At 38.0% G+C, this 26912-nt stretch overlaps 1 long non-coding RNA gene and 1 pseudogene across 1 annotated transcript in view; one reads left to right on the plus strand and one right to left on the minus strand.

The window, feature by feature from the left end:
- The window catches only part of LOC112671613 (uncharacterized), a 105325-nt gene extending 78451 nt beyond the window's left edge, over nucleotides 1-26874 (minus strand). The window contains exon 1 of the long non-coding RNA XR_003143732.2: nucleotides 26698-26874. This is a non-coding gene — a long non-coding RNA (uncharacterized LOC112671613). The remainder of the gene's footprint in view (nucleotides 1-26697) is intronic.
- On the plus strand, nucleotides 13838-15616 carry LOC112671611 (elongation factor 1-alpha 1-like; annotated as a pseudogene).
- Nucleotides 26875-26912: the final 38 nt, after the last annotated feature.

A 26912-nucleotide genomic window follows, 5' to 3' on the forward strand; every position in this document is an offset into this window, starting at 1 on the left:
CTCTAGAATGCATTGGATAATAGAACAAAGGGAATACAAGGCCCAGATAATTATAGATAGAAAACACCATCTCATTGCTATTGACAATACTTGCAATTGACTACTCTTGCAATGAGAATACTTCTACACCTGGGATGATGCCTATAAAAATTTTTAAATGGTAAATAGGTAAAAAGCCTCTCATGCTAAAAGATGGTGATATAAGGCTCCACTCTGCCATGAACTTTTATATAATCTAGAAATGTTCTATGTCAGGGTATAAATATGTTTGTGTATGTATACATACCCAGGACACACACACATATGTGTATATATATAACATACAATCACATGATTCACTTCTTAAACACTATCATGTTGATAAAATGAACAAAATATTTTTGAATATTAAACTAAAGTACTTTCATTCTGGACAATTTCTCCTTCTTGGGGAAAGTGGAACCCAGCTTCAAGGAAAGAAGTTGTTACTGACTGAATGTTTGTGCCTGCTTCTTTGAAAAAAAAAAAAAATCTTCTGCTGTGATCCTAACCCTCAAAATGATGTTGTTTTGAGTTGGGGCCTTTGGGAGGTGATTAGGTCATGAGCACAGGGCCCTCATGAACAGAATTAATGCCCTTAAAAGAGGGATCCCACAGGTTCTCTAGCCTCTTCTACCTATATTGTAGTGAGAAGGTGCCCAACTATGAGGCAGTAGACACCAAATCCACTAGCACTTTGATCTTGAACTTCCCGCCTCCAGAACTATGAGAAATGTTGTTTACAAGCTACCCTGTCTATGGTATTTGGTTATAGCAGCCCAAACAGACAAAGACAGAAGTCAATTTTAAGTCTTAAATTCATTTGTCTTATTCAAACAGCTTGTATCCTGTACAGCATAAACATGCTCAGATCTTAAGAGATTTTTACAAAAGTCGGAAGATAGTACCCAAAGACAGTATGACATAAGAGAGGTCTCTCCTGGGTACATGTAGAGTGGGGAAAATGAGCCAATAAGACAGAAAGGGCAAAAAAAAAGTCAAATTCAGTGTCCTCATTTCTCCTTTCCCAGACACAGATAAACCTGTGATGGAAAAGTGTGGCTGAATTACCCAGACACACCTGGTAGGATGCAGGAGGCGAGCAGTTCATTCCCAGCTCATTCTCTGCTTCCCAAGAGGCTGCCTCTCTGTGGGGCCAGGCTTCACAGGGCATTGTGTGACAGTGGAAGCAGAGCAGCAGAGAAGTGGCCCTGAGAGCTGCTTAGGCAATCTATTCCAAAGTCCAAAAATCTTTGAAAGCCAAAAGTGCACTTAATAACTCCAAATGTAACTAAACTCACAGGCAAATATTTGCAGTTTTCACATACCATGTCTTTGATTATGCTGTGTTGGCCATACATGGTATAGATGATATACAGTCCATGTCCCTACTGCCTTCTAAATCCTAGAAATATATGTACAAATTTCAAAGTATACCTGGCCCCACTGGTTGCAGCTAAGGGAGATGGATTGCATTGAAAACTGAGAGCAATTTTGCAGGCTTTGCTTCTGTAGCACCTGGATGCTTTCCTGGCACACCCTGCATCCTGCAAAATGCTCACTAAAAATAATAGGCTTATGGGGAAAATCAAGTTGCAACCCATCATTCAAATTCTGTGCAAGTCTGTGAATAAAAGAATAACAGAAATAATCATTGTTACCTTGTAAGATAATTGGCAAAGTAAATAAATAAAAATAAACATAAACATCATGATCTTAGCAAGGCTGCAGGTTGCCTCAGTTGGATGTTAAATGCGCACAGAAACATGGTGGGGACCTAGATTCAAGGGGGCTCTGAGAACAGGAGGAACTGTGACTGCTCAGAACTCAGAGTCCTGAGGCACTAGGGGTGCTCCTTGCTGAGGAGAGTCCACTGTACAAGTGTTTCTGTTAGATATTCATGGAATGGAGCTGAAAGGGCTCCTGTCTGTGCAGAAGCCAAGTTGGAGAATTTCCTTTCCTGCTGAAAGTCATCTTTCCACTTCCTTTGTTCTGGATACTCTTGCATAAGAAAATTGCGACACAACTTTCACTTTAATCTAATTATTCTGTTATATACCAATCACAGGCTCAACTGTGCTTACGATCACAGGCGTTGGGAGTCAGAGCAACTGGGAGTGAACCCTGACTGAGCACTGGAAAGGACAGAAGACGTTATAGAACCTACCCACGGGGCACCTGTGTGGCTTTAGTGGTTGAGCATTTGCCTTCAGCTCAGGTCATGATCCCGGGGTCCTGGGATCAAGTCTCGTATGGGGCTTCCCGCAAGGAACCTGCTTCTCCCTCTGCTTATGTCTCTGCCTCTGTGTGTGTGTGTGTCTTGTGAATAAATAAAATCTTTAAAAAAATAGAACCTGCCCACATCCTGACCTCAAGGAGCTCACAAACCAGCCAATGGTAAATGACAGCTCTGAAAAATGACAAAAATCTCTCTAGACTAAGGCTTGACAAAAAAAGCAAAACTTTGGCCAGACCTACAAGAATCAGCAAGCCATCATTTTTCCTCCTTTTATTTTGAGATTGTTGGAGTGTTAGAGGAGGGACACTGAATTTGCACTTAATCGGCTACAATCGGCTACATCTCCTTGGACTTAACCTGTTTGGGCCTTCATTAGCAAAAGCCACCCAACAACATTTGTGATAAAATCAGATCAAATGAGATGCTAGATGGGAAAATACATTGAGGAAAGGGCTTCCCAGAGGTGAAATGTCAAGGCTAATGTGAATGCTCTCCAAAGCTATGCACGTATTGTTAAAGTGCCTTGTGCATATGTTTCATGTAATCCTCTGTTAGATATGCCCTATTACAAATCTGCATTCTCATAGGTGAAAAACTGAGGGAGAAAGAGGTTAAGAGTTTAAACCAACTGAGCAAGCTCAAACAGCAAGTGGGAAATGTCAGAGTCCAACCCAGGGACAATAGGACTTAAAATCCTTGATTACTCTTAATAGTTTCCTGGCAGAGCTGGATACTATAATTACTTGGAAATAACAAAGCTGTATTTTATTTATTTTTTTTAAGTGGGAGAGAGGGGCGGGGGAGAGGCAGAGGGAGAGGGAGAGAGAGATACTTTAGTAGGCTCCACACCTAGCACAGAGCCCAACACATGGGCAGGGGGTGTGGATCTCATGACTCTGGGATCATGACCTGACCCAAAATCAAGAGTCAGACACTTAGCCAATTGAACTGAGCCACCCAGGTGACCCAGCAAAGCTGTATTTTAAAAATATATACACTGATTCAAATTGTTTTTATTATTCAAAGAATCTTCCTATATAAAAATTCTTAAAAAAATACTTTTCTCTTTTCTTGCAAAACATGAAGACTTTCCTATTTCTACAGCATTGATTCCAGGTAGCAGTCATTCTCTCCTGAATTACTACATTTGTCTTAAATAATTGAAAAGTTAAAAATAACTGTATCAGCATCCTCTAAGCCAAATGACAGATGCAAGTACAGGCAATCAATGACCCATGATCTTCACATACCAGTGTTTTGTCAATGTGCACTTTCATGTATAAAACTGAAACCCAAAACTACCTTTCACACGCAGAAAGGAATCTTTCCTAACTACATGATGAAGGATGACACCAAGATGTTGTATGATTAGGTCCATCACAATCAACGGGGTAAAGGCAGAGGTTTAGCTACAATGGCAGAAGGATGTGCATACAGAACCAGCTAAGTGGGATCCCTGGGTGGTGCAGCGGTTTAGAGCCTGCCTTTGGCCCAGGGCGCGATCCTGGAGACCCGGGATCGAATCCCACGTCGGGCCCCCGGTGCATGGAGCCTGCTTCTCCCTCTGCCTGTGTCTCTGCCTCTCTCTCTCTCTCTCTCTCTGACTATCATAAATAAATAAAAATTAAAAAAAAAAACTTAAAAAAATTAAAAAAAAAAAAAAAGAACCAGCTAAGTATGAGGATAAGCAGCCTGCAGACTTTTGTGTCTTCCTTATACTCCCTTGTCAAACCGAAGGCATCTCTGGGTGATTGTATGCACCCCTGCCTTGGCAAGGCAGCTTGAGCGTAGACTTATCTCTATCATCAGCCTCTCCATATGGAACATGACTTTCTGCTTATGATCTGTCACCACTAGAAGATGAACTTCTTAGGGGCATGAGCTATGAATTAGTCACTTTTATATACCCAGCACAAGCACAGTGCCTACGATGAAATATCTACTCGAGTGTTGAATATATGGATACTTACATTGTCTTCAACAAAAAGAGTTATTTTATATTTACATTGCCATGTTATATAATGAATCACAGTAATAGTAATATCCAGATGGTAGCATGACTACATTGAGCATTTCCACAGATTCATCATGCTTGAAAAGACATCAGAGATTTTTATACAGAGAGGTCAGGTGATTTATTCAATGGAAAAAAGTCTCGCTAGATCTCAAAATTTCCTGCCCAGCACTTTATGTCCCAACTATATACTAAACAAACAAGTACACAAGTTATTTTGGCTAAAGCAGAGCTTTCGAAATCAAGTCAAATCAGAAACTTATTATAATTAGAAATATTCGGAACTCAGAAAAGGATATATATGTTGTCATGCATGGGTAGGTGCAAGGGGAAGTCTTTGATGGAAGAAAGCAGATTTGGAAAATATCCAATGAAGTAAAGCACAGCATATATGACCCTTGACTTCTCCTTGCATATTTCAGGCCATCAAAGGAAACTAAAAGTATTACTCAAAGGAAAGAGCACTGCTTCTCAAAATGGATGCAGCATTGTAAGTTTGTTTACACAATGATAATTGTATGGCAACACTGAGGTAAATAGACAAATCATCTCTAGCCCAAGGTGACTGTCTGGCTCAACGGCTAAAGCCACCAGTAGCTAACATACCTGTAACCTGTTCTTTGCAGTTGATCTACTATGAAGTAGAGCAAAATAGAGCTTTAAGGAATTGAGGTTTGAATTCAAACTTCATGAAAACAAAGGGGAATTTTTGCATAATAGTAATGAACTGGCTGCATAAATCCTCATGAAAGCAAAGTAGTCCCACCTCTCTTCTATCATTTATATACACTGCTAACCAAAACTTTCACTCAAACTCATGAGCCCTTTCTCTATCACTCTAGCACTAAATCTTTAACTTCATAAGAATGGCTGTATCCTATCTGAGGTTTTTTCGGTCATATGGAAGTTTCTGAAAAAGGACATTCCTGGATCAGTCTAAACCCACAGGTAACAATGAGTGATGAATATCCTTGGCATGAACACCACGTATCCCATTGCAAGCTTCTTATTTTGCAAGCTGTCCATACTGCAGCGTGAAAATTTCTATTAGATTCCCCAGAGCCATGAAGCAGGTAGAAGATTTTAGCAGCCCTGAACGCAAGGCAGCCCACAGAAATATGGATCCAACTACAGGAAATAATAGTCACCATTGAAAACTATTTTATGCCTGGAGCCAACCCACAAAACTAATGCAATAATAGAGATTCTAAGTTAAAGCTGGAAATTGCTACCCAGGTCAGGCTACTCCCTGGAGCCCAGATAGGATTACTTTGGGTACATTCTGGAACATTGCAGCTGGTCTAGGTTTTCATTGTCTCATATAATGAACTTTCACTATTTCCTTTAATAATCCTCAACCCCTGTCTTGGGTTGTATAGTCAGTCTGAATTTATCTTTCCCCAATTTCAGTTTTTCATTCTTTCCTAATGTCAGACAAAGCTAAAAAAAAAAAATCGCACTATCCTTGGAATTATACCTAGATTTTCTTATTTAGCTCTTACCTTTCTATAGAGCCTTTGCTCTTTCAATACATTGGCCACTTTTCTCTGAAACTTGGCCAACTTGTTGAGTTCCCTCAGGTCATTCTGAGATCTAAAATAGATGCATTATAATAAAAAGAAGAGATGATTGGTCTGGGTGCTGGAGCATAAAGTTAGCCTCTAACTATTACTCACATATTTGTTAAGAGAAAAGAAATGATTCTGGTACCATATGTTTTGGTTTTCCTGTTCATAAAATCTAAAATAATACGTCTGTGGTTTCTACCTGCCTCCTGTTACACTGGACTTTCTCCCAAATAAAGACAATTCTCTATTAATCTGGTGGAGAATCAAACAATTTCTTGCTAGTTGCATGGCATTGTACTTTGCTAAGACAAATGAAGTACCTCGTATATTTTCACTTTTATACAGTCTTTTAACCCCAGATTCAAATGTACCAACCTTGAAGTCTGCTCTCAATAACAGGAATTGCTCTGATGCACTTGTCTGAGCAATTGATGTGAAACATACCATCTTGTTTGCAGAAGGAAAAAAAGTGTAATGCTATTACACTATATGTTAACTAAAATTTAAATAAAAATTGGAAAGAAAAAATATTAAGACAAAAACAAAAAAAGGCATGTATAGTAAGCAGCCCTTCAGATGGCCACCAGTGATCTGCACTTCCTGGTGTTCATGCTCTGAGTCACCTTTACGTGGGCTGGCCAAGTGCCTTACTTTTAATCAATAGATTATGGGATATATAATCTATATGGAATATAATCTATAATATAGATGGGATATAATCTCCTTGATCAAGCTATAAAATGTTGTGATTTCCATCTTGTTAAGGACTCTCTCCTCTCTGATTAAATGAGTCATCATAGTGGAAAGACTCATGAGGCAGAGGACTAAGGCAGGCCTCCAGCCAACAGTCAGCAAGGAATTGAGGCCCTCAGTTGAATAGTTCACAGAAGCTAGATCCTGCTGGTCTTTCTGCAAGCAGACTTCAGAAAAGACCCAAGCTCCAGCTAACACCTGATTGCAGCCATGTGAGAGACCCTGAAGCAAAGGACCTGTCCAAGCCATGCCCATATTCTGGTCCCATGGTAACTGTGAGCAAATAAATGCATGTTGAAAGATGCTAAGTTTGGGGATCACTTGATGTGCAGCAAAAGATAACTAACATAATATGCAGGTCATATATTGGGAAAGGAAGCAGAAGAAAGCAAGCAGGGCCTTGTAACCATGATGCAGAACTGACACCTAATAAAGAATAGAGAGAAGAAAGAAGTAATAGGCTGGAAGAGTCCTGGACTACAGTATAGTACTAGGCAAGTTGCCCATTGGAAGAGTTCCACATCTTGCCAGAATGATCCTTCCTTAGTACCCTAACCACGTTCAGTCATTGGCTGGGAACAAGCTGAAAGTATCAGAATCCTGTTGCCAATGTTGTATTGAATCCAGAAGGGCAGCAGCTGGAGCCCCACAGTGGAAGATATGAGTGGTGCATCTCAATGCTACAGAAGAAGCATCATTGAGACACTCAGGGAGGTTGTTTTCTGTGGGCCAAGAGTGATAGTAAAATGTGCTTGCATGGGATCATGGGACTTCCATGGGACTCTGTAATGTCAATATGAATGATATAATCTCAGAATAGCAAAGACCATGTTTCAGCACTCAATAATTAGAAGCAACATAGATGTAATTCTGTTAATACACAGCAAGATCAGAGTAACCATCAGGGATCCTTGACTGTGGGGAATCTATGGCAGTAAACCATCCTGTTCCTGAAGGTAAGATAGAGGGCAGCCAATGATAGTAGTAATCCTCAATCTATATAAACATAAGAGATCAAGAGCTGGTGAGCAAAGACCAATGACAACTTATCTTCTTGGAAAATCATGATCCTTACACAGGATCTGAACCAATTCTCAGAAACAGAGCCAGTGAACTAAAAGGCCAGATCCCCTTGAGAAATGGCCCCACAGTGCCAAAACAAGAATATACTGGTATTAACATTATACTCTAAAGGAATAAACAGCCATTTTTCAGAGTAACTGCATTGGAGAAAATGAGATACCAGATCTTTTGAAAACTATTGGATACAGAATTAGAGCTGACACTGACTGTAGAGGACACAAAATACCATAACGACCCTTCTACTATCCTGAGAATAATTGGTTCAAAGAATATATGGATCCACTTCTGGTATTTTCCCAGTTTCTGAGGTCATACTCAGAATGGATATATTTTGCAACTGTCAGAACCCTCATGTTATTTCTCTGACTTTTGGAGTAACCACCATCAGAGTGGAAAGGGTCGAGTAAAGTCCCTGATACTATCCCCAGTAGCCAATATAGGAAATCAAAAGCTATACCACATCCTGTTTGAAATTTCAGATATTACTGCAAGTCTCAGAGTCAAGATGCAGAGATTTTGCTCCCACAACTGTTCCCATTCAGATAACCAGTATAACCCTTACAAGAAAGAGAGGAAAAAATAGATCTTTGCAGACATGTAGAGGATTAAAGACAAGGATGTCTAGGAAGAGACAATACACAGACCTATGGAAGTGGGGGAAAACTGTGCAGATCTTTGCCTCATCTTCATGCTCAACAGAGAGCATCTACAGCAGAGGAGACACTGAAGACATTGGGGAACAAGCTAACTTATCCAGTGGAGGTAAGCCAGCTTTTATCCTTACCCACCCTAGTGCTAGCACAATGGGTCCAAAAACAGAGTGGCAATGGTGCCAGGGGTAGAGGCAACACATGAGGCCATAACCTTGGGACCAGCTTCAGCCATAGGGCAGTGAATTCCACCAACACTTCCATTAAAAGTGTTTTGGTGGGATCTTTTTTTAAGTTTTTATTTTAATTCCACTTAGTGAACATACCGTGTTATATTAGTTTCAGGTGTACAATATAGTAATTTAACACTTCCATACATTACCCTGTGCTCATCCCCATTACCTATTTAAACCCATTCCCCCACCCACCTCTCCTCCAGTATTTTTGGTGGGGACTTTTTTATCTTCATTACCTTTATTTTGCTTTTATGGAATTGTGGCCACTCGCCACAACTGAAACATTAATAACAGAATGGAAAATAGCATGGGGCATGAATGCATCTAAGTAACATGATGGATGCTCTGTAGGAGACACTAGTGATTCTCCACTCTATTTTCCCAGCAGCAGCAATGGAAAAGAGTTTTCAGCATGATGATAGATTCCCTTCTCAACTGCATATTTCTCCTTCCTTCTTAGCCTAAGGGTTTTCTCTACCAACTTGGAAGCTCACTTAGCTATAAGCAGTTACAACCTGGAAGTATGGGAAAGTCAGCACCTTAGGGGCAACTCTCAGTCAGTAAAGGATGACTACTGGTGGCTAAATGGCCCAGGACCTTCATCACTCCTGTAATGATTATCAGATGTGTTCCACATGGTTTCTTTGTAGAACAGTGTTGAGGCATGTTTGCCTACCATACTAATGCACTCATTGATGCATCCTTCATTAACATTTCTCCTTTGTTTTCTTATTTCCTACCATCGTTTCTGGGATCACCTCCCATATAGACAATCGGCCACCATATTCTTGTCTTAGATCTACTTTTGAAAGAATACAAGCTAAGGCAATAATGATGGTTTAAAACAATAATGCCTTGTGTAGGTTAAAATACAGAGAGAGAAATAAAATACATAGTAGCAATAGCATAAACTTCAGTGGACTGACAAAGGAATGTTTTATGATTTTTATTTTGTCTAAGACAAGGGTAAAATTACTAACTAGCATTAGACTTTGATAAGTTAAGGATACATATTGTGATTTCTAAAATGACCACTCAAATTTTGATAAAAGAATGTATATCTTCCAAACTAAAATATTATAAAATACAATCCAATAAGGGCAATAAGAAAACTAAACATAAAACAGGCAACAAAAAAAAGAGAAAAGAATGTGCTAATTGTTAGATTTAAATCTAAATTTATCAGTAGTAAAAGCGTAAAGACCTAAAGCATCAATTAAAAGACAGAGACAATCAGACTAGAAAGAAAAATATATCTGTATCCTCAGATACAGGTACATTGTGTTTGCCTGATTTCCCCAGAAGACAAAGCAGAGTCAAAAACATCTGTGCAGTTCCAGTGTGCAGGAGTGAAAGATATAGGGAGTGATTCAGAGAAGGAGGGAAAGTAATAAAGCATTTCAAATATAGGAATATAACTTCATGATCTCAAGGAAGGAAAATCTTGGTAATGAAAAAGACCTTTAACAAATTCTGTGCATGTAATGTACAGCATGGTGATTATAGTTAATAATGCTGCATTATTATATAGTTAAATGTTACTAAAAGAGTAGATCTAAGAAGTTCTCACCACAAAAAAGAAATGGTGATTATGTGAGATGAGATGAAGGTATTAGCTAATGTTATTGTGGTAATCATTTTGCAATATAAAATGTATCAAATCAACACATTGAGGACCTTACCTTACACAATGTAATATGTCAACTATATGTCAATAATGCTGGAAAAATTTAAAAGATGAATAAAAAAATTTTTAATTAAAAAGTACTAATTATAAAGGTAAAAATTGACAAATGAGTCCATACTAACATTAAAGTTAAGAATATTTGTTTATTAAAATACAAACCTAAGGAGCTAAAGGGCAAACCACAAGATGAGAAAAAATATTTTTAATATATAGTGAAAGGGCTTTTAAGATAATATATAAGGAACTTTTTGAAATCAACCAGAAGAAAGACAAAGACAGACAACCCAATAGAAAAATAGGCAAGAGAGTTGAACAGATATTTTTGGAAACAGGATATATGACTAGTCAGTAAAAATGTAAACAGGTGCACATCTTCATTATAATAAGGAAAACAAAAATTAAAATGACATGAACTATCAGTGCACAATGTCCACAGGCTAAAATTTAGATGACTGATTTGGTAAGCATGTGCATCAACAGGAACAATTTTTTTTTTCTTTAAGTAGGCTCCACAGCTAGGGCAGAGCCCAATGTGGCGCTTGAACTTACAACCCTGAGATTGAGACCTGAGCCCAGAATAAGAGTCAGATATCAACTAACTGAACTACCCCCCAACAGGAACATTTTTATGGTACCTTCAGGAGCATGGTTCAGCCCCCTTAGAAAATTGTATTATCAACTACAAACAAAATTATACATTCTCCATGACCAATGTCACTCCTACTTAACAGATATGCATGCACATGAGATCCAAGCAACATATACAAGAATCACAACAGCACTATGTTCATTAACTATAGAATAAACAAAAATTGTGATATATTCATAAATGGATTACTATAGTAATGAACAGTCTACAACTATACTCAACAATGTGGAGTAATCTTGAAAATATAATGTTTAGTGAAAGAAGCCAGATACAAAATAATATATAATGTATAATCCAATTTACATAAATTTGAAAGAAGTGAAAATTAACTTTTTTGTTTAGAGATGCATTATTAGATGACACTCTATAAAGAAAATCAAAGAGATGATTCCCATAAAAGTTAGGATAGTAGTTCCTTTTGGGGCAGAGACAGGGTAATAACTGGGTTGAGGGAGAACTTCTAAGGTTCTGACAATATTCTATTTCCTCTCCAAAAGATGGTTACACAAGTTTATACTTTGTGATAATGAACAGAGCTATGCATTTATGTTTTCTGTACTTTCCTATACATGTGTTACATTTCATAAAGAAAAGGTTTTTATAGAACAATCCAACAAACCACCTTTGAAAGAACTAAGGGACTATTTCTCTTAAACTGATGACCATAGACTTATATTCTTGGGCTCATTCTCTAGTGATAATTCATAAATGCATCTATTATCTGTATAGAGGAAAAATTCACTTCCTTGTTGTGTGATAAAATTTGACAGACAAATTCAAGTTACGTTCCCCTACCTTATAACTGTATATTATCAATGTATCTTTAAACACAATCCTGCTAATAAGCACTTAAATTATCTTTATCACTAAATTTAAATCAACATCTGCCTGGAAGTCACTTCTTTTCTTGAACAGTCTGGCTATTGTTTTTTGCAATGCTATGAGACAAGTTTTGTGAAGCTTCTTTGCAAAATCCCCTACTGACCTAATAGCTGTTTCATTCATTCGCATGCCCATGACACTCTCCTTATACTGTTTTCTTAAATGTCATGATATCCAGGGACTCTAAATCCAATTGTTCTTATTTTGTATTATTCGTATTCAATCTCTCTGCTTGAGGCAATACTTTTTTTCATCTTCAATTTTCAAAGCACAAATCAAATTATGCTTCTATTATACTTCAACTCTAATAGCTTCCCTACAGAACAAAGAAAAAACTCTAAAATGTGTTCATGGGTGTCTGGAATACAAGTTCCAATCTTTCGCTCCAACCTCATTTTCTAAGAAAACTATACTTTCGTTCATAAATCCATTCCTCTAGAAAGACAGATGTACACACACACATTATTCCCCAATACACACTTCACTTATCTTCCATAGACCTGTGTTCAAACTCATTTTGTCTGTAATAAATGCAACAAAACCACACTAAAATGAAAATTAACTCAAATCTCATTTATAAACTTTGATGGAAATAATGTAATACTAACCAATTTAAAAGAATAATACATCCTGAAAAAGTTTTAATCCGAGAAAACTGGGAACATTCACCGAAAAATTTATTCATGTAATTCACAATTACCACAAAAGGAAATGACTTTCAACTTTACAAAGAATATTCATCAACAACCTTTAACAAACACCTCAATAAATACAGAAAAAAAGCAAAGATGTTCATGACATTACGCCCATATTAACTATATTACCAATGAATAAAACCAAAAAGAGCAAAGTTTTAAATATTTGAAATGAAAACTACAAATAATTTATAAATAATAAATTTGCCTATCAAAGATAAGAATCAACTGAAAAATTAGAACTAGTAAATCAGTAAAATGGCTAGTGATATATCAAACATACTCCAGAGACAGTGCAGGAATAAAATAAAATTCAATGTTCAGAATGTAAGCCATAGAAAGAATTCAAGTATATACAATAATTAGGTATATAACAAATCTCACATTTCAAACTAAAAGGCTAAACTTGTTTTAAAAAATGATGCTGGAAGAACTGGATACCTATTTAAAAATATATGTCAAATCATGCATAAAACACATTGTAGATGAAATAAATAACTAAATATGAAGAAAAAACTATAAAATAAGTAGAAGAAAATATAGAAGATTATCTCTTTATACTCATAGAACAAAGAGGGCTTTCTTTAAAAAAAAATAAGTCATAAAGGAAAAGATAGGTTAGACTATCTTTAAGTTTTCTAATGTAAAAGACACCCATAAACATAATTGAATGGGCAGAGCTGACAGAGAAAATAATTACAAGACAGATACAAAGAATTAACTATCCATATTTTTTTTAATTCTTTAAGTCAATAAAAAAGACCAGCAAGGTTAAATTTTTTTTAAAGATTTATTTATTTGAATGAGGAAGGAAGAGGGTCTCAAGCAACCTCCACACTGAGCAGGGAGCCCAACACAGTGCTCAATGTTGGGCTGCATCTCATGACCTCAAGATCACGACCCAAGTAGAAACCAACAGTCACTTAATCAACTGTGCCACAGGTAACTCAAAGACTAGCAAATTTTAAAATGGGCAAATGACCTGAACAGACAATTAAAATTTCTAAAATGAAAGATGTATCATTAAAGGAATTAAAAATTCCACTAATGTAACTTTCAAATTTGTCAGTTATATTATCATCCAGAAAGTTATTTCAAAACTTTGAGTTATTATCAATAAGACCAAAACCTTAAGAAGTCTGTTCTTTGGAAAAATTAAAAGCAATAAAGTTTGATACTTTGTTAGGTATTTAAATTTTAACCATAAAAAATATAAATGTTAAAATGAGAAATAATCAATATCTATATAATCCTGGAGGTATCATTTTTACCTATTGAAAACTAGAATATTTGTCAACTTACACAATCCTTTAAATAAAACCAACAACAGCTTTTTGCAAAGGGTTTGCCGCCAGAACACAGATGTCATGAAAACTACCACTAAACCTAAACCAAAATGGGAAAGGAAAAGACTCATATCAACATCGTCATCATTGGACACATAGATTGGGGCAAGTCTACCACTACTGGCCATCTGATCTACAAATGTGGTGGGATCGACAAAAGAACCATAGAAAAATTTGAGAAGGAGGCTGCTGAGATGGAAAAAGGCTCCTTCAAGTCAGCCTCGGTCTTGGATAAACTGAAAGCTGAATGTGAACATGGTATCACCATTGATATCACCCTGTGGCAATTCAAGACCAGCAAGTATTACGTGACCATCATTGATACCCCAGGACACAGAGACTTTATCAAAAACATGATTACAGACACATCTCAGGCTGACTGTGCTGTCCTGATTGTTGCTGCTGGTGTTGGTGAATTTGAAGCAGGTATCTCCAAGAATGAGCAGACCCACGAGCATGCCCTTCTGGCTTACACACTGAGTGTAAAACAACTAATTGTTGGTGTTAACAAAATGGATTCCACTGAGCCACCCTGCAGCCAGAAGAGATATGAGGAAATCGTTAAGGAAGTCAGCACCTACATTAAGAAAATTGGCTACAACCCCAACACAGTAGCATTTGTGCCAATTTCTGGTTAGAATGGTGACAACATGCTGGAGCCAAGTGCTAACATGCCTTGGTTCAAGGGATGGAAAGTCCCCCATAAAGATGTGAAAGCCAGTGGAACCACACTGCTTGGAGCTCTGGATTCCATTCTGCTGCCAACTCGTCCAACTGATAAGCCCTTGCATCTGCCTCTCCAGGGTGTCTACAAAATTGGTGGTATTGGTACTGTCCCAGTGGGGCGAGTGGAGATTGGTGTACTTAAGCCTGGCATGGTGGTCACCCCTTCTCTGGTCAATGTTACAACTGAAGTAAAGTCTGTTGAAATGTACCATGAAGCTTTGAGTGAGGCTCTTCCTGGGGACAATGTGGGTTTCAATGTCAAGAATGTATCTGTCAAAGATGTTCATCGTGGCAACGTGGCTGGTGACAGCAAAAATGACCCACCAATGGAAGCAGCTGGCTTCGTGGCTCAGGTGATTTTCCTGAACCGTCCAGGCCAAATCAGTGCTGGATATACACCTGTGCTGGATTGTCACACAGCTCACATTGCTTGCAAGTTTGCTGAGCTGAAGGAGAAGATAGATCGTCTTTCTGGAAGATGGTTCCAAGTTCTTGAAATCTGGGGATGCTGCCATTGTTGATATGGTTCCTGGCAAACCTATGTGTGTTGAGAGCTTCTCTGACTGACCTCCTCTGGGCCGTTTTGCTGTTCGTGACATGAGACAGACGGTTGTTGTGGGTGTCATCAAAGCAGTGGACAAGAAGGCCGCTGGAGCTGGCCAAGTCACCAAGTCTGCCCAGAAAGCTCAGAAGGCTAAATGAATATTATCCCCAATACCTGCCAGCCCAGTCTTAATCAGTGGTGGAAGAATGGTCTCAGAACTGTTTCTGTCAATTGGCCATTTAAGTTTAATAGTAAAAGGCTGGTTAATGATAACAATGCATCGTAAAACCTTCAGAAGGAAAGGAGAATGTTTTGTGGACCATTTTTTTTTATGTGCGTGTGTGGCAGTTTTAAGTTATTCGTTTTTAAAATCAGTACTTTTTAATGGAAACAACTTGACCAAAAATCTGTCACAGAATTTTGAGACCCATTAAAATAAAAGTTTAATGAGAAAAAAAAAACAACAAAAACTGCCTGATTTAGTTTTAAATGAAAGTTTTTCTGTGACAAATAAACTAACAAATACAGTAACCAAAGTTTAAGGAAAGATGCTCAAAGATAAGAGATCTTTTGCACATTAATGGATTAACTGGCAGACTCACTAAAATCATCCTCCAGAACTTGGAATCTTTTAGGGTGCCATTGTGATAGTTTAAAATGCACAAAACAGGAGTGATATCACCAAGATGGGAAAAAAATTATTTAAGCACAAGACACTACTGAGATAATCCTACAACATGGAGTGAGGCTGAAGCATCCCCTGTACCAGAGACCAAGACACACTGTTAGAAGGGTAAGAGAAGCAGCTACACATTGACTGCATTGCTTTTTCCTGCAGGAGAGAGCAGTAGCATGTAGAAAGGTCTCCCCTTGAGCCTCCAGTTCCCCCAATGGAAACTCAGGTAAGACTCCAGCATTAGGGTCACCTTATGAGAGCCCCTACTCTGATCTTCCACCATGATGAGATTGCCAGAGAGTCAGCAGGCAGGACTCAACCATTGGGAATCTAGTTGTAGTGGAGAAGGAGAGATGGGTTTGTAATAGTCAGCACATGGATCTTCACAGATCAAGTTGACACCTGCTGTGCCCAAGTGGTAATCCCAACCAAAGGCTTTGCTCATGGGCATAACTAAGTTGGGGGCACAGTCTGACCAGTGAATTCAGTAGGGTGCAGATCTGCCTGATTTGGATCCTCAAACAAAGAGTTTTTCTTGTCCTAGAGGCTGTTTTGTCATGCCCAGGTAAGAAGCAAAGCCACAACCCCACCGCTATGGAGAGTGATGTATGGTCCCATCTAACCAGAAGAGCTAACAAGAACCTCTTGAAGTTGTGTGGTCCAGTGGCACTCCAGCTTAGAGGCAGGCAGGCAGAGGCAATCGCCCCCAGAGAGTCAGTGCCAGTCATTAAGGGTTGCTAGGGGATTAATTCATAGCCAGGGCTGATGGTAGCTCCCTGCTCCTCTCAACTGGAGAACCTGTTTGGGAAATTGAGAGGAGATCAGAGTGGCCTCTCCCCTTCCTGCTCAGGCAAGAGACCTAAGATATGGCCTCCAAGTGCCGTGGAAAGTGTTTTCTGGACCCATAAGACCAGAAAGGCTGGCAACAAATCCTGGAAGCTGTGCAGCCCAGCAGTGCTAGAGTCTAGAGAAAGGCAGCCAGAGCTAATAGTTTGCAAAGTAAAGCTAGTGGCCCTGTTCAGTCAGGGAACTTGGGGCACAGGTCAAATTAAGAAAACAAAGAGCTTTCCTAGCTTTAGAGGAAAGCTTCCTCTGCTCCATCCAGGCAGGGAATCTAATTCATAGCTCTTCTTATCACTGAATATAGTCCTCAGCCTATATAACCACAGAACCTAATCAGAGCACATGGGAAGTTACCTAGGACATTCAACAGCCCTATGTACAGTGGCACATGAGCAGAGAGAACAGCCCATTTCTTCACCCATCTGTATAACCTCACCTGGTCAGGCAATTCAGTGCACACTGTGGTCTGATTCAGGTTCCCAAGCAGTGAGTTATACAGGCCATGGGTCCATCTTCTTGCCTTACCAGGGCAGGGAAGCTAATTCATTACCCCATCTACTATTGAATATAGTACCCAGTCATGACTATCTAATAAGCCTGACCAAATAATCCAGACAACTGTGGAGACCATATAACAACTTCACAAGTAGGGAACCAAGCCACCAGTGCTATCCAACTGTTCCCAACCAGTGGCAAACTCCTCCATCCCCATTCTCAGAGCTCAAACAGTGGCAGTGGCCTCACCCAAGAAATGACCATAATAGCAGAAGGACATTACCAATGGACATATCTAGGAACTCAAACTGAACTGACTGCTGAGGAATGCTTTCTGCCAAAACAAAACTGTAAAGTCTTGACAGAAACCAAATTAATCAAATGCATGGATACCAAAGCATCAAGGATTACGAAAAATCAGGTAGTATGTCATACCAAAAAAAAAAAAAAAAAAAAACCTAATAAAGTTACAATAACTGATCCTAAAGGAATAGAGATCCACAAACTAAAGAATTCAGAATAATCCTCTTAAGGAAGTTTAGTAAACTAAAAGAAAAAACAAACAGACAACTAAACAAAATCATGAAAACAATCCATAGACAAAATGAGAAGCTTGACAAGGACATAGAAACCATAAAAAAAAAAAAAAAAAAAAAAAAAAAAAACCAACAACAACAGAAACAGTTGAAAAATACAATAACTGAAGAATTGGATAGAGTTGAGTTTCAAAAATAGACTCAGTCATGCAAATGAGACTGGAAGAAAAATGATTGAAAACAAGTGAAGAAAGCCCACATGGATTTTCCAACAAGGTTTTAAGGCCAGAGAGCATGAGATAACATATTCAAAATAATGAAAGAAAATTACCATTAACCAGGAATTCTATACCCAGTAAAGCTTTCCTTCAGAAATGAAGGAGGAATTAAAATCTTTCAAAACAAAGAAAAGCTGAAGGAATTCATTACCATCAAACCTACTTTACAAAAAATTTTAAAGGACATTCTTTAAGTGGAAATGAAAGAACGCTAATTAATATCATAAAAACATTAAAAGGTAGCATAAATCTCACTGGTAATTGTAATTATATAGTCATAGTTAGATTCTGCAATATAACGGCCATGCATAATTCACCTACAATTCTAGTTTAAAGGTTAAAAAAAGACAAATGCAGTAAAAATAACCATAACTACAATAAACTGTTATTACTTACAAAATATTTTATTTTTTTAATTTTATTTTATTTATTTATTTTTTTTTATGATAGTCACACAGAGAGAGAGAGGCAGAGACACAGGCAGAGGGAGAAGCAGGCTCCATGCACTGGGAGCCCGACGTGGGATTCGATCCTGGGTCTCCAGGATCGCGCCCTGGGCCAAAGGCAGGCGCTAAACCGCTGCGCCACCCAGGGATCCCACAAAATATTTTAAATGTAAATTATAACAGTAATAACCTAAAATATGAGGAAGAGAAGTAAAACTGTAAAGTCTACAAATTCTACTAAAGTTAAATTGTTATTGGAGCACCTGGCTGCCGCAGCTCGAAGAGTATGTGACTCTTAATCTTGGGGTCATGAGTTCAAGGCCCACATTGGGTGTAGAGATTACTTAAATAACTTTTTAAAAATGTTAATTTGTTTTCAGTTTAAAATAGAATGTTATATGTTTAAGATATTTTATGTAAGCCTCATGGTAACCACAAGGGAAAAATCCTGTGGTGATTACACAGAAGAATGAGATAAAAAAGTCAAAAGCAAACTGATGCCAAAAAAAAAAAACATAAAAAAAAAAAAAAAGACAGCAGGGTAAGAAACAAAAAACAGTGGATCTACCAAACAACCAGAAAAAAAAAATGGCAATAGGTCTTAACCTATTAGTGATTACTTTAATCATAAACTGATTAAAATCTCCAAATAAAAGGCATAGAATGGCTGTATGATTTTTTTAAGATACAACAAAATACTGCCCTTAAAAAAACTCTCTTTAGCCTCAAAAACACACATAGAGATTAAAGAGATGAAAAAAGACATTTCAAGTAAATGGTAATCAAAAAAGGGGGATAGCTATAATTGTATCAGACATTAAAACATAAAACATTAAAAATGGTAAAGAGAGACAAGAAGATCATTATATAATGATAAATGGTGGTCAATATATCAAGAAGATGTAATAATTATAAATATTTATACACCCAACATCAAAGGACCTAATTATATAAAACAAAATCAACAGAACTAAAAGGAGAAATAAACAGTAATACAATAACAGTTGAGGACTTATCTCACTCTCAACAACAGATAGATCATCCAGACAGAGAATCAATAAGAAAACAGTGGATTTGAACACTATCAACCAAAGAGAGCTAACAGATATACACAGAACATTCTCTCCAACAGCAGCAGAATATAGACTCTTCTGAAGTGTACATGAAACATTTTCTAGGCTAGACCATATGGTAGGCCACAAAACAAATCATAGCAAACTCAGAATGATTGAAATTATACCAAGTATCTTCTCTGACCACAATAGCATGAAACTAGATATCAACAAAAAGAAAACTAGAAAAGTCAAAAACACATGGAAGTTAACACTCTCCAGAACAACCAATGGATCAGAGAAGAAATTAAATGGGAAATTTAAAAGTTTCTTGAGGGGTGCCTGGGGGCTCAGTTGGTTGAATGTCAGACTCTTGGTGTTTGGCTCAGGCTGTGATTTCAGGGTCATGAGATCAAGCCCTGAGACAAGCTCCATGCTTGCTGCAGAGTCTGCTTGAGATTATTTCCCTCTCCTTCTTCCCCACCCCCTGCTCTCTCTCTCTCAAATAAATTAATAAAAAAAATTTTTTTTAAGTTTCTTGAGGGCACCCAGGTGGCTCTGTGGTTGAGTGTCTGCCTTTACCTCAGGTTGTGATCCTGGGGTCCTGGGATCGAGTCCTGCATCAGGCTTCCTGCAGAAAGCCTACTTCTCCCTCTGCCTATGTCTCTGCCTTTCCTTGTATGCCTCTTATGAATAAATAAATAAAGTCTTTAAAAAGATAAAAAATAGAAAAATAAAGTTTCATGAGACAAACGAAATGGGAACACAATATACTAGAACTTGTAGGATATGGCAAAAGGAGTTCAAGAGAAAATGCCAAAGCAGTAAATTCCTATACTAAGAAGAAAGAACAAAAATAAACAACCTAACTCTATACTTTAAGGAGCTAAAAAAAGAAAAACAGAACCCTAAGCAGAAAAAAGGAAATAATGGAGATTAGAGCAGAAATAAATGAAATAAAGAACAGAAAACAATAGAAAAGATTAACCAAACTAAGAATTGATTTTTTTCAAAAGATGAACAAAATTCACAAAGCCTTAGCTAGATTAAGCAAGGAAAAAAGGAAAAGGACCAGATCAACAAAATTATAAATAAAAAGAAGGCATTATAACTGATATCACAGAAATTCAAAAGATTGTAAAAGCTCCAATGAACAACCATATATCAACAAATTGGACACTGGAAAAAGACTGAATATTCTTAGATACTTACAACTAAGCTAGACTGGGTCAGGAAGAAATAGAAAATCTGAATAGACTAATTACTAGTAAAGAGATTGAATTAGTAATCAAAAACCTCCCAATGAAGAAAAGCCCAGGGCCAAACAGCTACACAATGAATTTTATCAAATATTTAAGAAGGTTAACACCAATATTTCTCAAACTCTTTAAAAAATCAAACATATAGGAACACTCCCAAACTCATCTTATGAAGCAGCAGCATCTTAATACCAAAGCCAGAAAAGTGCACTACTCAAAAAGAATATCCCTGATGAATACAGATGCAAAACCTCCCAATAAAATACTAACAAACTGAATTCAGAAGCACACTAAAAGGATCATTCACCATCATCAAGTGATATCTATCCCAGGGATGCAAGGATGCAACAAATGCAAATTGATCAATGTGATACATCAGATAGAATGAAAGAAAAGAACCACATGATCATTTAAATAGATACAAAGAAAGCGTTTAGCAAAAATCAGCATCCATTCATGATAAAAACTTCTAACGAATTAGGCATAGAAGAAACATATATCAATATAATGAAGGCCATATATGACAAGTCCACAGCTAACATCATAGTCAATGGTGAAAGGCTGAAAGCCTTAGGTTGTTCCTAAGATCAGGAATAAGCAAGGGTATCTACTCTCACCATTCATTTTCAGCATAGTACTAAGATGTCCTAACTAGGACAATAAGTCATATAAATAAATAGTATCAGAATTAAAAAGGAAAAAGTAAAATTGGCTTTATTTTCAGGTGACATGATTTTGTACATAGAAAATCCTAAAAACTCAACCAAATTTTGATTAGATCTAATCAGTAAATTCACTAAAGTTGAAGGATACAAAATTAACATACAAAATAAGTAGTGTTTCTATATACTAACAACAAATTTTCTGAAAAAATTAACTCATCCCATTTAAGATGGCAACAAAAACAATAAAATACCTAGGAATAAAGTTAACTAAGGAGATGAAAGATCTCTACTCTGAAAAATGTAAGATACCGATGAAAGAAATTGAAGATGACAGAAATAAGTGGAAAGATATCCCACATTTGTGACCTGGAAAAAATGATATTGCTAAAATGTCAATACTACAAATGCCTTCTATGGATTCAGTGCAGTCCCTCTCAAGAGTACAAAGGCATTTTTTACACAAGTGTAAAAACTCTCCTGAAATTTATATGGAACCATAAAAGACCCCAAATAACAAAACAAAACAAAACAAAAAATTCCTGAGAAGAACAAAGATACCACTCTTCCTGATTTTAAGCTACAGTCGTCAAAACACATACTGGCATAAAACAAGACAAATAGACCAATGGAAGAGATCTAGAGCCCTGAAATAAACCCAAACATAAATGGTCAACTAATATTTGACAAGGAAACCAAGAGTACTCAATGAGAAAAGATAGGTTCTTCAGTAAATGGTGTTGGGATAATTGGATATTGGCATATAAAAGAATGAAATGGATCCATATCTTACACCACTCATAAAAATTAACCAAAAATGGATTAAAGAGTTTAATGTAAGACCTGAAGCCAAGAAATACCTAGAAGAGGGATCCCTGCGTGGCGCAGCGGTTTAGCGCCTGCCTTTGGCCCAGGGCACGATCCTGGAGACCCGGGATCGAATCCCACGTCGGACTCTCCGTGCATGGAGCCTGCTTCTCCCTCTGCCTATGTCTCTGTCTCTCTCTCTCTCTCTCTCTGTGTGTGTGTGTGTGTGTGACTATCATTAAAAAAAAAAAAAATCCTAGAAGAAAACATAGAAACAAAGCTTCTTGACATGATCCTGGTAATGATGTTTTGGATATGACACCTAAAGCACAAATAACAAAATCAAAAATAAGCATGAATACATCAAGCTAAAGAGCTTCTGCATAGCAAAAGAAACCATAAACAAAGTGAAAAGATAACCTTTGGAATGAGAAAAGAGATTTGCAAACCATATAATTGATAAGGGGTTAATATCCAATGTATAAAAAGAACTCATACAACTTGATAGCATAAGAAAAAAAAAAAGCTACAAAGTAGGCAAAGGGCCTGAATAGACATTTTTCCAAAAAAGATATGCAAAAGACCAACAGGTACATAAAAAGATATGCAACATCACTGTTAATTAGAGAAATGCAAATTAAAAGCACAATGAGATATCATTTCACACCTGCTAGAATCACCATTGTCAAAAAGACAATTACAAATGGTGGATGCATGTGGAGAAAAGGGAACACTTCTGTACTGTTGGTGGGAATCCTGACCAAAAAATAACCCAGTGATAAATTATTTCAGACCCAAGTGTTGTAATAGCACCATCCACTAGAATTATAATGTAAGCCACGTATGTAATTTTAAATTTTCTAGTAGTCACATTTTAGAAAGAAGAAACAGGTATTAACTTATGAATATATATTACGTAAGCCAATAATTCAAAATATTCATTTGAACATGAAATCAATAAAAAATTAATCATCTTGCATTCTTTATTTTGTACTACATCTTTGAAATCCAGTGTATGTTTATACTTAACAGCATTTCTCAGTGTGGACATGCCATATTTCAAATACTTGATAACCACATGGGGCCAGTGCCTGCTCTACTGGGAAGCATGGTTCCAGAAGCTCAGAGGGGGGAGAGACCAATGTGTATGTAGTAAAAGGATCTTGGAGAGGACGTAGGCTTTGGCCATCCTGCAGAGGCAGCTCGAGGAGATGCAAGAGGAGAAAGGACTCTATTAGGGCATCCCAGGCAAGAGGGGCCAGAAAGTGAATGGATGGAGACTAAGATTAGGATAAACAAATGAGAAGAGTGAGGTATTTTGCCACCATTATCCCAGAGAACAAGGCTAGATCATCTTGAGTGTGAGCATGCATGCTTTCCTGAAACACATTTCCATTTGAAAGATGGAGTGGGCATTCTATTTATCTCCTTCAGTAAATTGAGAGCCTCTCAAATCTGTCATTTTGCTATTCAGTGGGGGGCAGGAGGGGCTCTTGTGGCCTTTCTAATTCAGAGACCAGTGATCTCTGGACTTAAGAACAACCATGCAAAAAGGAATAGAGTGGTTCCCAAGGTCACCATCTTTCTGAAAGTAGATATATCCAGGTCTCAAAATCAGAGGCCTTTCTAATCAATGCTCTTCCCCTCACCTAACTGCTTCATCTAAATCCACAGAAAGTTTCTGAGGCTATGAACTGGTTTTTCGGAAACTGGTGGTTTTACTGAGCCAGCATGGATAAGGCCTTATTTTTTCATCTCTAATTTGTCAGGAAGAGTCTACTACTGCAGGAGTGGCAGTACATAGCAAGCCCACAGAGCCTGAGGAAGAGTCACTGCTGGAAACGGATGGGAAAATCTGTGAGTGCATCACAACATCCAAGTGATCAAGAGGCTCAGGCTGACACTATCTAGCGGAGCAGGGACACTGTCTAGTAGGCTGGAATGGGCATGTGTCTTCACTGTATCTTTTATCCTCCCAATGCCAGACTCGGTACCTTCACTAATTAAGTGACCAAAAGAAGTGGAAGAAATAAATGAATGAATGAATAACTGTATAAAGCTCTGTCCCTAGAATACAAGCTACAGTTTGGGAGGAGTTTGCTATGGTCCCTTTCTGTGTGATCCTAAGTTCTTGTGGATGGTTATGGGATAAAAGCAAAAGTCACACATCTGCAAAAAGCCACTATTCCTAACAGACCTATTATCTCCAAGGGCTCTTGAGAAATTTCACAAAGCAGTAGAGCTCCCTGACTTCCTTCCCAAGTCAAGGTGGATGGACAGAGAACTCTGGCATTTACTGTCTCTTCTGGCTGCTAAATTGACTCCACAATCCTGTACACATTCAGATTTGGGCACATTATTGCCCTCTCTCCTTTTCTCCAACAACCCCCAAATCACTCTTTTGACTATTTTGACATTGGTGCTCTAAAAGCAGGCAGCTGAGGGATCTCTGAACCAGAGCAATTTAATGTAGCTTTGCATTCTACCCAAAGCATACTTTGTTCTTCTTAACCTTTCTGTGACTGGTTCTTTACTACACGGGTTATTATACTGCCATGGTGCTCCTTTCTCACCTATTCCCCACTTGTACTCTTGAAAACTGCAACTAAAGAGACCAAGGAAATCATGGATTTGGAGAGACTATCCTTTGGCATCAATCATCACTCCCTGGAAGCCTGATTAGGAAAAAGTGTAAGCGCAGAGAAGCTATACACCTCCTGATGGTGGCAGACATCAGGCAGATGTTAGGAGCACAGGACCCAGAAAACAAAATACTATGTTTAATTGTTAACACTGTTTCTGTTCCCATGAAAGAAGCTGGACTGAAGTCCTGTGATTATGTCCTAAAGCTCAATGTTTGCCCCATGTTCATGAGTTCAAAATAAACCATCTGTGAAAGCTCTTTAAGCTGAGCATCAAACTGCAAAATATGTAAGATGTTGCTATCTGATGTGCGTAAGCACGTTGCTTTTATTTAGGGTGGATTTTTTGTTTGCTTTTTGCTTTCTGCATTCTAAAACAGACCTGCTGCCTGATTTATACACTGTGTTCCCAGAATTCCTTGCAGTTCCTGGTGTGGTAGTGATTTGGGGCTTTCCTAGCACAGTTGCTGAAATAAAGGCTGCTGCCCTATTTTGTTTCTTCTTTCGTACTGACTAAAGGCATGCTGACGACTACTTATTAGTGCTTTGATCTTTTTTATTTTTGAACACACGGTCAGGACCTCACCAGTGCCCAGAATGGCAGCCTGAAATTCTAGTAGACTTGAGCCCATGTGATAAACTGCTTTGCTCTGGGAAGAAGTGAGTGCCTCGCAAAGACTGATGGGCTGATACATATTAAACATCCCCTCCCAGCGGGAGAGAACTTGCTTTCCTGAGCATCTGTTCATCTGTTTTGTTCACATAGAACCGCTGCCACTCCATTCACATAAAAAGGCCTCCACTTCGAGTCACTTTCTATTAGACACTTGGATGTCACAAATGTTGCCAAATACAGTAGAATTTAAAAGCTGTATTGACTTAAGGAACTCTATTTCACAAGTAAAAGTGGATTTAATTGAACCTGCTTTTGTTTCTTTTTTCCATTTTATTTCTCTTGCTTTTTCTAAACACTATTCAAATGAAACTTTATTCCCTAAGAAATTAAGTCCACTGTGTACCCCAATTCCATTTCAACAAGCCCCATTTCTCTTAATGGCATTTAATGACCGTAATATGTACTGCTGAAAAAAAAAATCCACCAAGTACTTTTGTTGAGCAAGAATACTGTTTGTTGAGTTTTCAGTATGACTTTATTCAGAGCCCTGCAGTGCTAATTTAAAAAATCTGTCATTCTGTCATCAAAGCTTAGCATAAGGCTCATGGCATCAATGTCCAAAGCTCTGAAAACAGGTATAACCTTTGGGCAACGATAAAGGATAATGTGGTGGTTCATGAAAGGTAAAAAGGGTAGTCACCAGGCCACTAGCCTCTAGTGGCTAGAGGGACTAAAATGGAGTCTGATCCTGCCACTTGTTGACCTTAATTAAGTCACCTCCACTTCTCTGAATCTCATTTCTTCATCTATAAAAGAGAAATAATGAATAACCTATGTCATGGGATTTTTTTAGGGGAATTAAAGAATATGTGGAAATTCATGGTAATTATGCAATGAAATTCAAATAACACATTGACTGAATAGAAAGAAAAAAAAAAAAAACATGAGGGATGGGGTGTGTTGCAAATTCTTCCTTACTTGCTTTGGAATAACCCTTTATCAATTGTCCCTTTTTGGCTCTATGAAGGGATTTTTCTTTCTTTTTTTTTTTTTTAATTTATTTATGATAGTCACACAGACAGAGAGAGAGAGAGAGAGAGAGAGGCAGAGACACGGGCAGAGGGAGAAGCAGGCTCCATGCACCGGGAGCCCGACGTGGGATTCGATCCCGGGTCGCCAGGATCGCGCCCTGGGCCAAAGGCAGGCACCAAACCGCTGCGCCACCCAGGGATCCCGGGATTTTTCAAGATTTTGAGATTTTCCCAAAAGTAGAGATCATTGACCCTATAACTTACCTCTACAATATAAGCATGCAGTCATGCTTGCCCTGACCACATGAACAATACAGAGGCTATGAGCCCAGCCTTGTGAAAGCAGTTAACACGCATTGCCTCACCCTCATGCTGCCACTCCTCCCTCATCATAGCCCTCACTGCTACTGCCAGCCACCACCACCACTACTCCTCAGATGTTCCCTGGTCCAAATGTCTTTACCATTCCATTCCATTCC

This window comes from Canis lupus, chromosome 32 (genome assembly GCF_003254725.2).
Source record: "Canis lupus dingo isolate Sandy chromosome 32, ASM325472v2, whole genome shotgun sequence".
Taxonomy (NCBI): domain Eukaryota; kingdom Metazoa; phylum Chordata; class Mammalia; order Carnivora; family Canidae; genus Canis; species Canis lupus.